The following is a 17,717-nucleotide window of genomic DNA, read 5'->3' as shown; positions in this document are numbered from 1 at the left end:
CCAGCAAGTACCTCAAATTTGTTGGTTGCATTTAATATAATCAAAAAGATCTCTTAAAAACTGTCCCTCAGCACTACCTCCTTCCTATCTAAGATTAGATGTAGGTGGTACTCAACAAATATAGAGAAGGGCTCCGTGCTCCAACCACAGCCAGCAACAATGGGTCTAATCGGTGGTCTGTGGTTATCCTTATGGGTCTTTGGAAGACTATGTATGACAGGAATCAATGGCTCACTTATCAAAAAATAGTTATACAAGTCAAGACTGATTATTTTATCTTGTAAACAATTACTCAAGGTACTAATAATAGTTCTTATAAGGCAATCTATGTCTTTCTTGGTGATAACAGTGTAATATCAATTATCACCTGACATTTCTTTCATGGAATTAAAATAGTCTGACCTGTCCATCACTACTGTGGAGCCACCTTTATCAGTTGGTCTAATGGATATAGTCATGTCATTTCATAATGTATGTAGAGTTGTCTTCTCATACTGAGTAAGGTTATTATAATAATAATTAGTTCTGGAGCTCTCAAAGGCTTGATGCAAATCATTTACTACTAATTTAACAAATGCATCTAGAAGAGGGTGTGGATTAGGCATAAACAGGCCCAGTTTCTTGAAAATATTAATATTAGCATAATCAGTATCCCCGCCCCCAAACTGTATTTTCAGTGAAACATCCCATGCAAACATTCTAATATCTAGAACAGTATCTGTCACATCTCCATGTTGTGCAGGTATAAAGGAAAGTCCCTTCCCCAGTACATTTAACTCATGGGGGTCAAACATCTCTTGGACAAGTTCCAAACAATCAAGTTGTGACTTTTCTCCACGTCGTTATGAGTGATTGACTGGTATTCTGTTCCTCTGGCAGTTTCCTCTTTCTCCTTCCCCTGCTCTGTGAGCGATTCCTGTTGGAACATTGGTCCTTGCCAGTGGGTAAAGAGAAAGTGATAGAGCAATTGCTGGACCCGGTATTTCTGCCATCTATGCTGTTGTTAAGGCTCATCAGTGTTTTACATCTCATATCATTGCCTAGTACTAGGGTTATAGCCCCTTGTAGGCCATTCACCCCAGTGGTATCAGCATCACTGTTCATAGAAGAATGATTATCAGCAGACCTCTCAGTCACTGTGCTGCTAGGTTCCTTATTGCAAGATCCATTATGAGACTTAGTAGTAGTAGAAAAAACTGTAGTGATATTCCTGGATGCTGTTCTTGTTACACCCATGGAAATATTAGTATGCTCATTACTATTGGAAGTCTGACTGGAGATAAATCTAGAGCTACTACGTGGAGTGATACTGTTCTCAGGTCAGGTGAAAACATTTCCCAAGTTGAAATCCCTACTATCCCTCTCAATCTTAAGCCGCTTTTGCTGAAGCAATTTTCTTTCAAACAGTAAAGCAGTGTCAATAAGTTTATCAACTGATGAGTCAACCATGCCCCCAGGGAAGCAGTCATATAGGCCATTCAGTTGCTCATTAATCTTTGTGGCAAGGGCTTCTTCCTCAGGTTTAAAAAAGTCAATTAGATTTAAATAATTAAAGCTCACCTCCAGATTAAGCTTCTGCCACCTTGCAGGCAGGTCTGGATCCTGTTCACCATAAGTCAGCATTTTCAGGATCCTTAAGCCTCTAGGTACATTTCTTTTATGTAGACAAACCTCAAAGTGCTGTCGCTGGGTCTGGCGACATTTAAGTTTATGAAGATTGTATTCCAGGTCGCTGTCTGCTCTAAGAAATGCTTCAACATCCATGCTTGGTTCACCTTTCTTTTTCTGTCTGTTAACCTCGTCTTGTAACATTAGGGGGTTTGTACTTCCTCAGTAGGCATTGTGTGAGCTTATCATGATGTGAAAGTGCTTACCTTTTTAATTTTATGAGCTAATACATAGCTTGTCTCAACTAAATCAACCACCCCATTAGAATTCCTGTAAAGTAAGGCTAGTACCATTTACTTGGTGTATTTTGTCCCCAGACAGATTTGCCTCCCTTTGTTTTACTTAAACACCAAGGCCATAAAAGTAGTGTTTCTGCAACTATCTACTTACATTCCTACCTTTCTGCTTCTACCTGTTCCTTGCTTTTACTTACCTTATAGCTCCAAGGCTTCCACTTCTCATACTGATTGGTTTTCTTTGCACTCTTCTGTGAGGGGGGGCAGGCCGCACTTTTCTCCCTCGCTACACTCAAGCTCACTCCACTCTTATATCCTACCCCCATTCCCACCCACCCCTGCATCAAGTAGACATACCAATGCTAACCACTCCCCTAATTTCCTCTAATCAAGAATCAGCCTCCATCCACCATTCGCACCTCAATTAACCAATACACTATTTGTAACACTCCTCCCTCTTCTCACACAACTTAATTGCAACTGTCCTTAATCATTCTACTCCCACCACACTACACCAACACCCCTCTTTCCCTACATCTTCAGCACACTATCAAGCTAACCTACATTTAAAAAAAGAATACACACCATGCTCTTTCTCCTGTCCACAGTCTATACCCTACTGCTATCTGCATACTATGCAACATTCTACAGTCACCTACATATACATGTCCATAGCCCCTCCCTATATTATACTAATACTGTCCACTCTTCACTCTCCTACCTTGCCATCTCCTCCCAACTCTACAATCACACACCTGTTGCATACTTTCTCGTCAAACATGTAGTTGTCAGCAATACCACTAATCACTTCAACAAACACCTTCACATATTCTCCAAATAGTCACACAGACATGCATGCATGTATATTATCACATATTCTCTGTAGTGGTGATATACACCCCAATCCCAAACCACATACTGCACAACATACCATCATGGCTATCATTCCACCCCTTCCTCACATTAAAACTATAGACCTTCTCATTCTTAACATGAACCATAGAAGCTTAGTTAACAAAATCACAGACTTTCATGCAGTCATTGCACAATACTCACCAGACATTCTTATAGCAACAAAAACTTGGCTAAAACCCCATTTAAGAGACCAAGACATACTCCCACGAGGTTATAGTGTACACAGGTTAGACAGGATCAGGAAGAAGGGTGGCGGGGTTGCAATCTTCTACAAAGATAACCTAAGCATAGACTACCTACCCATCAAATACCCTTATGATAACAACTTTGAAATCTTAGTAACATGGCTCAGAATCAACCCAAAGAAAAATATTGCCATAATAACCACTTACATAGCTCCCAACAATACTCCCACTGCCATTGAGGAACTCATAGCCTGGACAGCCTCAACCTGCACCCATGAAATCATTATTACAGGTGACTTCAACTTAGATTGGAACACTTGCACTGGTGATAACCCCTGTACCTTCATAAATCTACATGTTTTTTCCCAAACAATCCAGTTTCCCACTCAAATAGATAAACAAAGCAAAAGGGAATCTATCTTAGACTGGTCACTTATCAACAGTACCACCCACAACTATCTCTCCAGATGCCTTCCAAATAATTTAAGTGACTATAGACCTACCTACTTAATCCGTCATCAGCTCAACCCACCCAGAACCATAGTTTGCAAAGTCGTACAATACCAAAAACTTTTCCAATGAAGGATTCATAGACATGCTCAGTAAATGCAACTGGACACCACTCCACCATTTTCAACTTGACCAGGCCATAACATACTTCATAGATGTGTATGTGTACTAGGTTAATGGCCCTGGAGCCTTTAAAAGCCTACCCCATAGGATTACCCTGGCATCATCCCACCTGACCTTAATTCCCAGTGCATCTGTTGAGTAGAGCCAAAGGAGTAATCCCTGGAATGAATTTTCTATTTCCCATCCACTCATCAATGGCACATTTCTAGGTATTCTAAATAGCTTAGCACCAACTCGTACCTGTCGTGTTAAACATAAGATATTGCCCTGGATATAAAAAGAAACCATTAGACTTCAAAAATTAAGGGAAAAAACCTGGTTTCAATACAGAAAACCAAAGGCAATAAAGCTCTGCTAGCATACCAGCAGCTCTGCAATCAAAAAAAAAAAAAAAAACTAGACAAATAACATATTATACAACTATGCAAAACAAATATGAAAACAATACCAAAAGGTTCTGGAAAACAATTAACTCAATCCTCCACCCAGGTAAAACTACAACTCCAGAAGCAATAGCCAATAACCAAAGTATGAGTATTGCCTCACAAATCAACACCTACTTTATAAACACCATCCTCTCCTTAGTTACACAGAACAATTCCACTCCATTGTCTCTTCTACCTAATGTGGACACTAACAGCAATTCTTTTGACCTCAAACTTGTTCCAACTAACACCATAAGAACAATGCTGAAAAAAATGAAACCTTCTTCCTTAGCAGCTGACCTACTCCCAAATGAGTGCCTCGAACTTTCAGCTGATACCATAGCTCTGCCTATCTCCATTCTATTGCAGAACAATATGTCCCAAAATTATGTAAAATTTCCTATATCACCCATCTACATAAAGGAGGAACATCAATAGAATTAAACAATTACAGACCCATAGCCATCCTTTCCTCCTGTGTCAAAATTCTGGAAAGATTTATCCACACTCGATTACTACAATATCTGTTATCTTGAACCTTATCTCTCCCTCCCAACATAGTTTCAGACCAAAACACAGCACCACCACAGCCCTAATTAATTTCTCTAACACTAACAACCAACTGAGAAACTCAAACCAGCAAGTAGCATCAATCTTCTTAGACATGCCAATAGCATTCAACACTGTCTCCCATCAGAAACTCCTTAGAACTCTTGCCTCAGTAAACCCCATCAATAACTTCCCCTCTCCTGGATCCTAAGCTATCTTTCTGACAGACAACAAGCAATATGATGGAAGTCCGAACTCTTACCACTTCTGCCTGTCTCAGATGGAGACCCCCCAAGGGTCAATACTAGGAACCCTTCTTTTCACCATCTTATTTAATGATCTACCCTCATCTGCAACATGCACTAAAGTAGTTCAGTATGCAGACAATTCAACTTTAATCTGCTCAGCAGATACATAACCAGACCTTCAAATAGTAGCCCAACAGGCTTTTAATGATATAGAAACATATCTAAGTAAATCACAACTAATTCTCTACCCCAAAAAGACAGAATTAATGCTATTTACCAGTAGCAAACAATCACTGACCAGTCCTCCTTTCACCATTCTCTCGGCAAACAACACAGTCATCCAACCAGTTGAGCATACAAAACTCCTTGGCATGACAATCAACAACAAACTCAGATTTGACCAACACATATCCATCACAATTAAGAAAGTTCACATCAAACCTGGCTTACTGTACAGAAGCAAACCATTCCTCACTGACAGTACCAGACTAGCCATATCCAAAACCTTCCTCCTCTCTATGCTCCTATATGCTTTCCCCTCTTTACCAATTTAAAAAAATCTGACTTAACCAAGTTAGAAACTTGCTACAACAAAGTAGCTCATTTTGCAGCCAACCTTCCCTACCAAACCCACCATTGCATTGTTCTACATAAATTAAATTGGCTTGTACTACCTAACCTTTTTCATCTCTACCAACTTAAATTCACACACAATATCATCTTCCATCCTGACAGTTGCCCATCTGTCAAGGAAGTTGTTCCCTACTCATGCACACAAAGTCTAAGATCTGCAGACAGAAACTTTCTCACAGTAAACAAAGCTAACAACACTCACAGTCAAGCCCTATTCTCAAACCAAATATCCAAATTATGGAACTCTATACCCCACACCCTACAAAACACACCTGAATCTACCATTTTCAAACAACTACTATTTGAACATCTATCCAAGAACTGGCGTTGCTCCTGTGTCAAACATGACTGACAAGATATCTATAACTGTCTTAACACACTGTCCACTCCTTACCTCATTTTCTCCCTCTCCTCAGTGTTTATTACTACTCAAAAAATATATATATAAAGGAAATCTCATTTGTTCATATCTATTATGTAATATATTCACACTACTAGCTTTATTTTTCTCACAGTGATGTTCACTGAAATGCTTGTGTTTTTCTTTTTGAACCTGCATCTACTAAAATACTGTATTGAATACTACTTGGTATAGAGTAACTAGATGATGTGTATTCTGCATCTTACTGTATGTATACTATTGTACTATCTAATTATTGTATATTGCTTATATTTCAGTGGAGCTTTTCTCCCCAGGCCTCCACTGAAAATGGGGCTCCGCTGAAAATGGGCTTTTGGCCCACTCGGACTTTCCCGGTAAACAAATGTAAATAGATAAATAAAAATAAATAAATAAATGTATGTCTGTACATTGCAATGCTGATGTTACATACACATATCTACCTATCATTTATCTAGTTGATAATCAGATAAGTGCGGTCACTGTGGATCCTTTTCAGCTAAGACACTGGCCAAAAGAACAAAAGTATAGAGTAGTCAGACAATCAGCATGTTTTTTGGGAGGGGGATGGAGACTAGAGCACTCAGAGAAAATCCAGACATACAGGAAGAACAATGACATTTTTCCCAGACAGTGACTGGAGGTCAAGACAGAACCCAGCACCTTTGAGGCTGGGATCTTAACCACTAATGCAATATGTCACTGTATTAGATATTTATGTGTATATGCATTACTTACACAGACAAACATGCACACATGCACGCACACACACACACGCACACACGCACACACACACACACACACACACACACACACACACACACACACACACACACACACACGCATGCACGCACACACACGCATGCACGCACGCACACACACACACACACACACACACACACACACACACACACACACACACACACACACTCTGTGGAAGAAGGGGAAAAGCTATGTAGTGAATTAAGATGATGGCATTTGTTTTGAGTTTAAAGCCTTCGTTTTGCATATCATATGAACACAGTCTTACCCAATGTCAACCAAAACGTAAAATACTGTTATAGATTAAAATATTATCATCAAGTTAGATACAGTGTATTGGTCTTTACCACAGGACTCCTGTAAACAAACTAGCAATCCTGACTTCTCTAAACTTGTAATGTCATTCATCTCCTTGGTTAACTGCTGGGAACATTATGTGTTTCACTGAGAGAAACGAAATGGCTGCCAGTCAGGCAGCATTCGACTCTTCACCTAACTATTCTCATATGTACATTTTCAAAGTATGATTGCCCTTTACTGGCCATAAACTGTCCTAAACACATTATAATCATATCTGATCATGGGTATTTTGGACTTCTATGCCATCTTATAAAAAATAACTCCTTCACACTATATTGCTGTCTCTAGACACATTTTTGGTGAGCATACCTTTTCAGTACTGGAAAATAAATTCCAGAAATGTCAGACTTGAGCCAAAAAAGACAAACATTTAACAAAATAAATAAATTAATAAGCTAAACATTAGCAAATTTGCAATGGCTTTTTCTATGTGAGCTCTAGCAAAAAAATTGTACCTTCAATTAAGATATAATCACAACCAGGGAAATGCATTCTTCTTTCCAAAACCGTTTGCATCTATCTTCAATGGCTGAAAACACAAATGTGTTTATTTATAACCAGTCACATTTTAAGTCACAACAGATGCCGACTGTTTCAAATTAGAAAATTACAACTTCTCTATATACTATAGACATCCATCACATGCCTCATGCTGAACAGAAGTCATAAACCCACCCTTAGTAAACATGTGCCATCAACTGTTTAAACTTATACAGCAGAAAACATCACCATATACTGTGGATGTGCAAAGCATTTCTCAATTTGATCAGAAATCATAAACTCACCCATAATAGAAACATAGTATAACGCAACCTGGCGAAATGCCAGGGTGAAATGCTTATAAAAGCTTACATTTTCTCCGCCATGATAGAAACAGAATATAATGTCATATAATTCACCTCCTACTCCAGTTGTATAACCCTATACATAAATCCTTTCCCATCCACTTTCCTCTTCTCATTATCTCTAGCTACATCTGCTCATAGTCTCCAAGTGCAAATTATACTGAGTAGATGACATCCTAACTACACTGACTTCTATTTTGACCTTCCTCTTGTCTTATTTATTAGCATCCTCACTTTGCTATGTGAACCATTGCCTCCATCAATCAACCTATTATTGTGCTTTCTTTATGTAAATATGTACATATAAAATGTGTTTGAATATTAAGTGATTGCTTGCATGTATCACGTATATTAATCTCTATGTTTATGTATATTGTCTTTTTACCGTTTCATGTTATCCATGTAGTGCCCACAACAGGCCATTCTGTAATCAGTCCTCTATCTCAGTAAACAAATACAGATAAATAATAAAATAATATAAACTTTTAAGTGGTTGTAAAATGACAGGAACAAAAAAACTGTACAAGTACTTAGCAAAAAAAAAAAAAAAAACAAAAAAACTTCTGAAAATGGATTCATAATTCTGACAAACATAACTTGTGCTTTAGTTTCTCACTGCTGTGCTGCAAAAGCTCCATTTCTTCCTTAGACACAAGGTCCAAATCAATCAATGACTATATATTTTGAAAAGAAAAAGGATTTTTCACCCAGTTGTACTTATTCAAAACATTATATAGGTTCATTGGTACTTACTGGGCTACTGATCCATGATGATCTTTAGAAGCCTAGACCTGCATTCCAATGAAGATTTTAGCCCTTGTTATTTAAGTGCGAATAACCCAGTCCAGGCAGAACATTTTTATGCTAACCCTGTCCATAAGGAACAAAGGTTCTAAACCAAGGGTGAATTTAGCAAGAGGTTCTCTGTTTCATTTCTTAGCTCAGGTACTCTCTTTATGGAGTCTGCATATCCTCCCATTGTTTGCATGGATGCCCTTTGAGTACTCCAGTTACCTCCCACATTCTCAACATATGTAGTAGATGAATTGGTGACATCTAACTTAACGTAGGTGTGTGTGTGTGTGTGTGTGTGTGCGTGTGTGCGTGTGTGCGTGTGTGCGTGTGTGTGAGATAATGCCTCCTACACTTCATGCATAGTAGTGGCTATTCACAAGGTCAGTATAGGAATCAGTTGTGTCTCATTTGTGAGACAGAGAGAGAGAGAGAGAGAAGGCGGGTAGATTGAGTTACTTTTTAACTGTATTTGCCAAAATAGCAATGATTTCTAGAAAGTTTGATTCTGTTCGCAATGCCAAACCAATTTAGTGTTCTTTCCTTGTAGCATACCTCTCAATTGTCCTTGATTTTGCAAAATCACTTTACTTTTGCCTCATATTTTTGCTTTGGCCCTCAATATTTTCCTCGTCACTGAGGCTTAAACTCATTTAGTAATGCCAGATGTAGAGTTTTATACTTTTTATTGTTCATAAAATTCAAGTTGATATAAAACCCTGTTGTTCTATTAACTTTTTAACTGAATTAGAGTAATATTTAACACGTATTCCTGATTTCTTCATCATGTAAAGAAGATGAGAGTCATGCTTGTAAACTTAGACTTGAGTTGTTCATAGCAGATACTATATCAGCTAAATATTGCAGTGTCATTGATTGCCAACTTATTTTCATTAAGTACATGTACTAAATAGGATCTCTTTTCAACCAGAAAGCTCTTTATCTTGATCATGATATACTCTTTGTTGCATGATAGCCAATACATTTCTGGGTGGGACAGCAAAGCAAAGGTCAGCATTGATTTCATTACATAATGTTTCAAAAAGCTGACAGATCAACAGTTTTGAATATTTGTTTTGGTATTACCTGAATATTGGAAGACATAACACTGGCTGGAAAAGTTTCTAGTGAATGAAAAACTGATTGCAAAATACATTACTACAAGATGCTTATATTTGCTTAACAACACTGGTATGCTCCTTATCAGTTCTAATGCCTTACCAATCAATCTACTTCAGATTGTGCTTTCCAGATATACTTGATACGGTGTTGCAGGCATCTGTGGCCACATTATGCTTGCTGGTAAATTTAGATACAATAAATCCTCTTCAAAATGCTAATGCTGAAATCATAAACATGTCACTTTGGCCTCAGCTGTAGGTAAAATTGTAGTCATTAACAGAAGAAAGAATGTTGATAAATTTAGATGTCACTGGGGCAGTAAACCCAAAGAAGCATGGCTTTGCATCAGGCTAGTTATGTCATATGTGTATAACAGAGTTTATTGACCGAGTAACATAGGTAGGTGGTACACAAGAAAAGAGCTGTGGGTGCACTTCAACAAGACATCTGACACTGCATCGTACAAGAAGTTTGTGAGTATTTATTTATTTATTGACATTTGATTGCCAGAAAACTCCAGCTGGGTAGAATACTATTTTCAGCAGAGGCCTGGGAAGAAAAGCTCCAAATTAATACAAAACATTTTAGGAAAAAATAATTATATGATCTTCAAAAATAAAACAAAAACACATGTAGTTTAAATAATTATAACCAATTAGACATAATATAAAAAACATTGGTTAAGAATCGGTACAAGGTATATGACAATCATTTAATATTTAAAGAAATTTTAGACAGTTTGTAGAGCAATTAAAGATAAGTTAGTCTAATCCAAACAGGAACTGCTATATGAAGTGAGGAAAACCAGGCTTATGATATATTTAAAGAGAAAGTCAGAGAAAAGAATTGGATAGCAGTAAGGAAGTAAGTGAAAAGGGGAGGGTAAGGAAGCATAAGGAATGACAGGGTACTTGTTCACATTTAGGGATATAGTTTTTCCTGATTTTGAGCAAGAACAGAGACATATTTATCTAGGAAGTCTTTCGGAGTGGTTTTGAAAGATGAGTTCAACAACGAGGTCCTTGTCAGCAAAATAACTCCACAAAAAAGTAAATCCTAAACGCAATTTATTCTTGAAAAAAGACAGAGCGTTTTCGCCACAGAGTTCTGTAGCTTCTTCAGAGGAAGTATAAAATAAAGGAGATACACTCCATGTATATCAAGGGATTCAGGAAGTGGCATCTTACAATTTCCTGAAATCTATTGATTATCAGGTTGCAAGTTTATACAAACATACGTAAGTGTACCTCTATATAAATTCTATATATATATAAAAACTGTTTAAAAATTATTAATAAAACATGTGCGTTAAACACATATATAAAAAAACATATGCTATAAAGTACACTTAAATACTTTTAAAAGACGGGACCAGCTAACGTATGTAATCAGGTATATATCATACAGTATGCAAACAACTAATGTGTCTATTATTAAAACAGCAGTTAGTATATACAAAGATGTTGTCAGAACTAGAAGGTAACGTAAATTGAATTTGTTTAACATCAGGAATAGTCACCATTTGTTACTAATAAGAATGGGTTTCATATAAAAAGCATATCTACTCCAACATAACTTATCCATGAAAGTAACAGCATTTTCTATACTATTTTTATTATTCAATGCTATAAACAAAATGGTTGACTAGAACAAAATAGTCCTCCATTCCGTAGTCTATCTAAGGTAACTTCTCAATTTCAGTACTGGGGCTATATTACAGTTACTATTCAAGCCAGGGTGCCTAAACGCATCCAGGCGTAACTGCCATTCTAATTCCCTATTCTCCAATATTAACGAGAAAGGGCCACCCCTCAAATTCAAGGGCACTTGGTCAATGGCCATAAACTGAAAACTATGGCCTGGATTTAGGCCTATATGTTTTGCCAACGCATTGTCATTTTTATCATTCTTGATGGCATACATATGTTCATACATTCGGTCTCGGACCCTATGGTCCGTTTTTCCGATGTAGAAAGCTTGGCAACAAACACACATGGCTATTAATATAATAGATTTACTTTCACAGTTCAATGTGAACCGAATGTGATACTTCTTGTCCCTGACCGTAAATGTTTCACCTGTTCTGACCCCATTACACAATTTACAGAAGCCACATTTGAATATACCTCTTCTTTTATGAAATGTGTTTTGCGGTGCATCTCTCTGTATCAATTCCTTCAAGTTATGTGATCTCTTAAAGACAAACCTGGGTTTGTTTCCAAGCTTGTCAACCAAGAGTGAATTTGAAGAAATGAAATGCCAGTTTTTACGTATTATGGCCAAAATCCCTCTAGAATTTCTACTAAAGGTAGTAATAAAACTCAAAGAGAAGTCACGTTCTTCACTTAAGGTTGTGAATGTGCCTATCTCCCCATTGTTCAAATTGGTCTCAATTAATGCTACATTAGTGATGGGGTCAGAATCAATAAGGTCCTGTTGGAGTAGTAAAGGTTTGTAAAAACCATTTATTCTCTTGGTGGTCACTTCTTCGACCAGGTCCAATAGCATTTGATCGGGGTACCCTCGGTTGCTAAACATTTCTCTCAGTAGTTCACATTCTTTAGTGAAGTCAGTCAAAGTACTGCACATTCTTCCTGCCCTCACCAGTTGTCCTTTAACAATAGACCATTTCTGTTGAAACGGATGGAAACTGGAGAAGTGCAAGAATGAGTTACAGTATGTGGACTTTCTAAATACTGTTGAAGTCAGTCCTCCTCTTACAGAGTTCTTTACTAACCTGACGTCAAGATAGTCAATCTCACATGTTGAGAATTTAAATGTGAATTTTAGGAATTCAGTTTTTGTGTTCATAGTTTCAACTAGACCTGCAGCTTCTAATTCAGAGCCCCTGAACAAAATAAAAGTATCGTCCAGGAACCTGGTATAGAACACAACAGGTTCCATTATTCCAGAAATCTTCCTTAATATGTTAGCTTCCCAGTATCCCATAACATAGTTGACTACTCCTGCCCCACAGGGGGAGCCCATCGCCACACCACGTTTTTGAAGGAAGAAGTCACCATTGAAGGTGAAATAGTTGGAAGTTAAGATGATGTCAAGTAGTTCCGTCACCAAGTCAACTTCCAACCTTGAGGCCCCGAAAGTCCGAAGCATAGAACCTATCCACTCTACCACTTCTTGATGGGGTATACAAGTGTATAGGTCTACCACATCAATGGTTAAAAAATTATTTTCCCCATTATATGGAATACCATTGATGTTACCAAGAAAAGCCCACGAGTTTTTATATATACTGGGGATGGCTTTAATGTACTTGTCCAAAATGTTGGTAATAAGTTTTGAACAAGGATATGTGATAGACGACCTCCCATCTATCAAGGCTCTCATGGGTGGGTTATTAATGCTCTTATGAATCTTAGGGATTCCAAACATGACAGGAATTTTTGGACAATTTATGTCAATGTAGTTGTATAAGTCTATATCAATTTTTCCTGTCAGGAATAGGTCCCTAAAATAACCCCTAATTCTATGAGTTTGTCCATTCACCTCACTTTTAGAGGACTTTAAATAAGCATCAGTGTTTAACACTCTAGCCATTTTCTCATTATATGTGAGGTTGTCTATTAGAACCAAGCCCCCTCCCTTATCAGGTTTTATTAATCGTACTGGTAACCGGCAAAGCTCATCCAATAACGTAAGTTGTTCCTTGGAAATGTTCAAATTGCCTTTGTTTACACTGTCGTTGTAATTACTAGTGAGGTGCCTGAAATCCACTTCACAAATAATCTCAAATGTTTGTAAATCTGCGTGTAATGGTGGATTAAACACGCTGGCTAGTTTTAAGTTCGACAAGCCATTACCACACCCTCCAGTGTTTAGGTTGTCCACATCATTTTGTTGGTTAAACACTAACTTTAAGTTCATTTTCCTCACAAAACATTTTAGTTCAATAATTTCCCTAGATATACTCCCAAATCTGCTTGGGACAAAAGAGTTGCCGAAAGCTAATAGAGGTGAGTTACAAACTGAGTGGGAGTGACAGTCAGATGTCAGACACAGTGGATGATAGGAGTGGGTTGGATGATATAATAGAGGAGAGTAATGAGGCCCATAGTAGTACAGGACCAAGATGGAGCAGTAGAATAAAAGGCTTTGCTAGAAACAATGGTGGGTCTGGTAATAACCAAAACAATTCAGGTGGCACTAATAAAGCAGTTAATCACAGTAATGGCAATAACAATTTTTTAGGCCAACGCAACAACAGGCCTTACACGAACAGGAGAAAGAACTAACTATGGTCTTTGATACCGAAGGATTTTCAGTTTGTAACTCACCTCCATTACATACTGCACATGTTTCCCCTGTTATACTCACCAACAGGAACAGAGATTTTAAGATTTATAATTTCTCTGACATTATTCTTGATGAGCAATTAATAGAATTATTAGCTTTCGGCAACTCTTTTGTCCCAAGCAGATTTGGGAGTATATCTAGGGAAATTATTGAACTAAAATGTTTTGTGAGGAAAATGAACTTAAAGTTAGTGTTTAACCAACAAAATGATGTGGACAACCTAAACACTGGAGGGTGTGGTAATGGCTTGTCGAACTTAAAACTAGCCAGCGTGTTTAATCCACCATTACACGCAGATTTACAAACATTTGAGAATATTTGTGAAGTGGATTTCAGGCACCTCACTAGTAATTACAACGACAGTGTAAACAAAGGCAATTTGAACATTTCCAAGGAACAACTTACGTTATTGGATGAGCTTTGCCGGTTACCAGTACGATTAATAAAACCTGATAAGGGAGGGGGCTTGGTTCTAATAGACAACCTCACATATAATGAGAAAATGGCTAGAGTGTTAAACACTGATGCTTATTTAAAGTTCTCTAAAAGTGAGGTGAATGGACAAACTCATAGAATTAGGGGTTATTTTAGGGACCTATTCCTGACAGGAAAAATTGATATAGACTTATACAACTACATTGACATAAATTGTCCAAAAATTCCTGTCATGTTTGGAATCCCTAAGATTCATAAGTGCATTAATAACCCACCCATGAGAGCCTTGATAGATGGGAGGTCGTCTATCACATATCCTTGTTCAAAACTTATTACCAACATTTTGGACAAGTACATTAAAGCCATCCCCAGTATATATAAAGACTCGTGGGCTTTTCTTGGTAACATCAATGGTATTCCATATAATGGGGAAAATAATTTTTTAACCATTGATGTGGTAGACCTATACACTTGTATACCCCATCAAGAAGCGGTAGAGTGGATAGGTTCTATGCTTCGGACTTTCGGGGCCTCAAGGTTGGAAGTTGACTTGGTGACGGAACTACTTGACATCGTCTTAACTTCCAACTATTTCACCTTCAATGGTGACTTCTTCCTTCAAAAACGTGGTGTGGCGATGGACTCCCCCTGTGGGGCAGGAGTAGTCAACTATGTTATGGGATACTGGGAAGCTAACATATTAAGGAAGATTTCTGGAATAATGGAACCTGTTGTGTTCTATACCAGGTTCCTGGACGATATTTTTATTTTGTTCAGGGGCTCTGAATTAGAAGCTGCAGGTCTAGTTGAAACTATGAACACAACAACTGAATTCCTAAAATTCACATTTAAATTCTCAACATGTGAGATTGACTATCTTGACGTCAGGTTAGTAAAGAACTCTGTAAGAGGAGGACTGACTTCAACAGTATTTAGAAAGTCCACATACTGTAACTCATTCTTGCACTTCTCCAGTTTCCATCCGTTTCAACAGAAACGGTCTATTGTTAAAGGACAACTGGTGAGGGCAGGAAGAATGTGCAGTACTTTGACTGACTTCACTAAAGAATGTGAATTACTGAGAGAAATGTTTAGCAACCGAGGGTACCCCGATCAAATGCTATTGGACCTGGTCGAAGAAGTGACCACCAAGAGAATAAATGGTTTTTACAAACCTTTACTACTCCAACAGGACCTTATTGATTCTGACCCCATCACTAATGTAGCATTAATTGAGACCAATTTGAACAATGGGGAGATAGGCACATTCACAACCTTAAGTGAAGAACGTGACTTCTCTTTGAGTTTTATTACTACCTTTAGTAGAAATTCTAGAGGGATTTTGGCCATAATACGTAAAAACTGGCATTTCATTTCTTCAAATTCACTCTTGGTTGACAAGCTTGGAAACAAACCCAGGTTTGTCTTTAAGAGATCACATAACTTGAAGGAATTGATACAGATAGATGCACCGCAAAACACATTTCATAAAAGAAGAGGTATGTTCAAATCTGGCTTCTGTAAATTGTGTAATGGGGTCAGAACAGGTGAAACATTTACGGTCAGGGACAAGAAGTATCACATTCGGTTCACATTGAACTGTGAAAGTAAATCTATTATATATATAGCCATGTGTGTTTGTTGCCAAGCTTTCTACATCGGAAAAACGGACCGTAGGGTCCGAGACCGAATGTATGAACATATGTATGCCATCAAGAATGATAAAAATGACAATGCGTTGGCAAAACATATAGGCCTAAATCCAGGCCATAGTTTTCAGTTTATGGCCATTGACCAAGTGCCCTTGAATTTGAGGGGTGGCCCTTTCTCGTTAATATTGGAGAATAGGGAATTAGAATGGCAGTTACGCCTGGATGCGTTTAGGCACCCTGGCTTGAATAGTAACTGTAATATAGCCCCAGTACTGAAATTGAGAAGTTACCTTAGATAGACTACGGAATGGAGGACTATTTTGTTCTAGTCAACCATTTTGTTTATAGCATTGAATAATAAAAATAGTATAGAAAATGCTGTTACTTTCATGGATAAGTTATGTTGGAGTAGATATACTTTTTATATGAAACCCATTCTTATTAGTAACAAATGGTGACTATTCCTGATGTTAAACAAATTCAATTTACGTTACCTTCTAGTTCTGACAACATCTTTGTATATACTAACTGCTGTTTTAATAATAGACAAATTAGTTGTTTGCATACTGTATGATATATACCTGATTACATACGTTAGCTGGTCCCGTCTTTTAAAAGTATTTAAGTGTACTTTATAGCATATGTTTTTTTATATATGTGTTTAACGCACATGTTTTATTAATAATTTTTAAACAGTTTTTATATATATATAGAATTTATATAGAGGTACACTTACGTATGTTTGTATAAACTTGCAACCTGATAATCAATAGATTTCAGGAAATTGGAAGATGTCACTTCCTGAATCCCTTGATATACATGGAGTGTATCTCTTTTATTTTATACTTCCTCTGAAGAAGCTACAGAACTCTGTGGCGAAAACGCTCTGTCTTTTTTCAAGAATAAATTGCGTTAAGGATTTACTTTTTTGTGGAGTTATTTTGCTGACAAGGACCTCGTTGTTGAACTCATCGGTTGTTTTTTTCTTTTTCTCGTCAGTTTGTGGTTTTGAAAGATGGGAGGGAGGGTATAGACCTGATGGATACAGGTAAGGAGTTCCAGGCCTTAGCAACCTTGTATGAGTACAGACATTGCCCAGCAGATTTGTTAGGTCTGCAGATAGACAGGAGTTTTTGGTCACTGGATCGCAATGACCGACTGGAAACATAATTTTGTAGAATATTTTTTAGTGATGGAAGTTGTATATATGTTAGTTGATGTGGCAGCTTTAACCAATTTAGGTGTTTCAGTGCTATACAGTGGTGGGTTCTGGAAGTGCTATGTGTTGCAAATTTAGCAACTTTGTTAATGCATTGTTCAAGTGTTAGTGTTTGTGAAGCCTAGAGATTAGTAAGGATGGAAGTGCCATAAAGAAGAGTGAGGAGGAGATAAGTAGTGGCAAGTGTAGTTTTAGTTGCATCAGTGAGAAAGATTTTGCTTCTGTAAAGCATCTCTAGTTTTTGATGAGTTTTTCTTATTAAATTTTGTATATGCAGGTCAAATGTCAGGTTATCATCCACTATCACCCCTAATAGTTTGCTAT

Source organism: Protopterus annectens, chromosome 1.part2, assembly GCF_019279795.1.
Source record: "Protopterus annectens isolate FY-2018-M chromosome 1.part2, PAN1.0, whole genome shotgun sequence".
Lineage (NCBI taxonomy): Eukaryota > Metazoa > Chordata > Ceratodontiformes > Protopteridae > Protopterus > Protopterus annectens.
Note: the sequence above shows the minus strand (reverse complement) of the source record.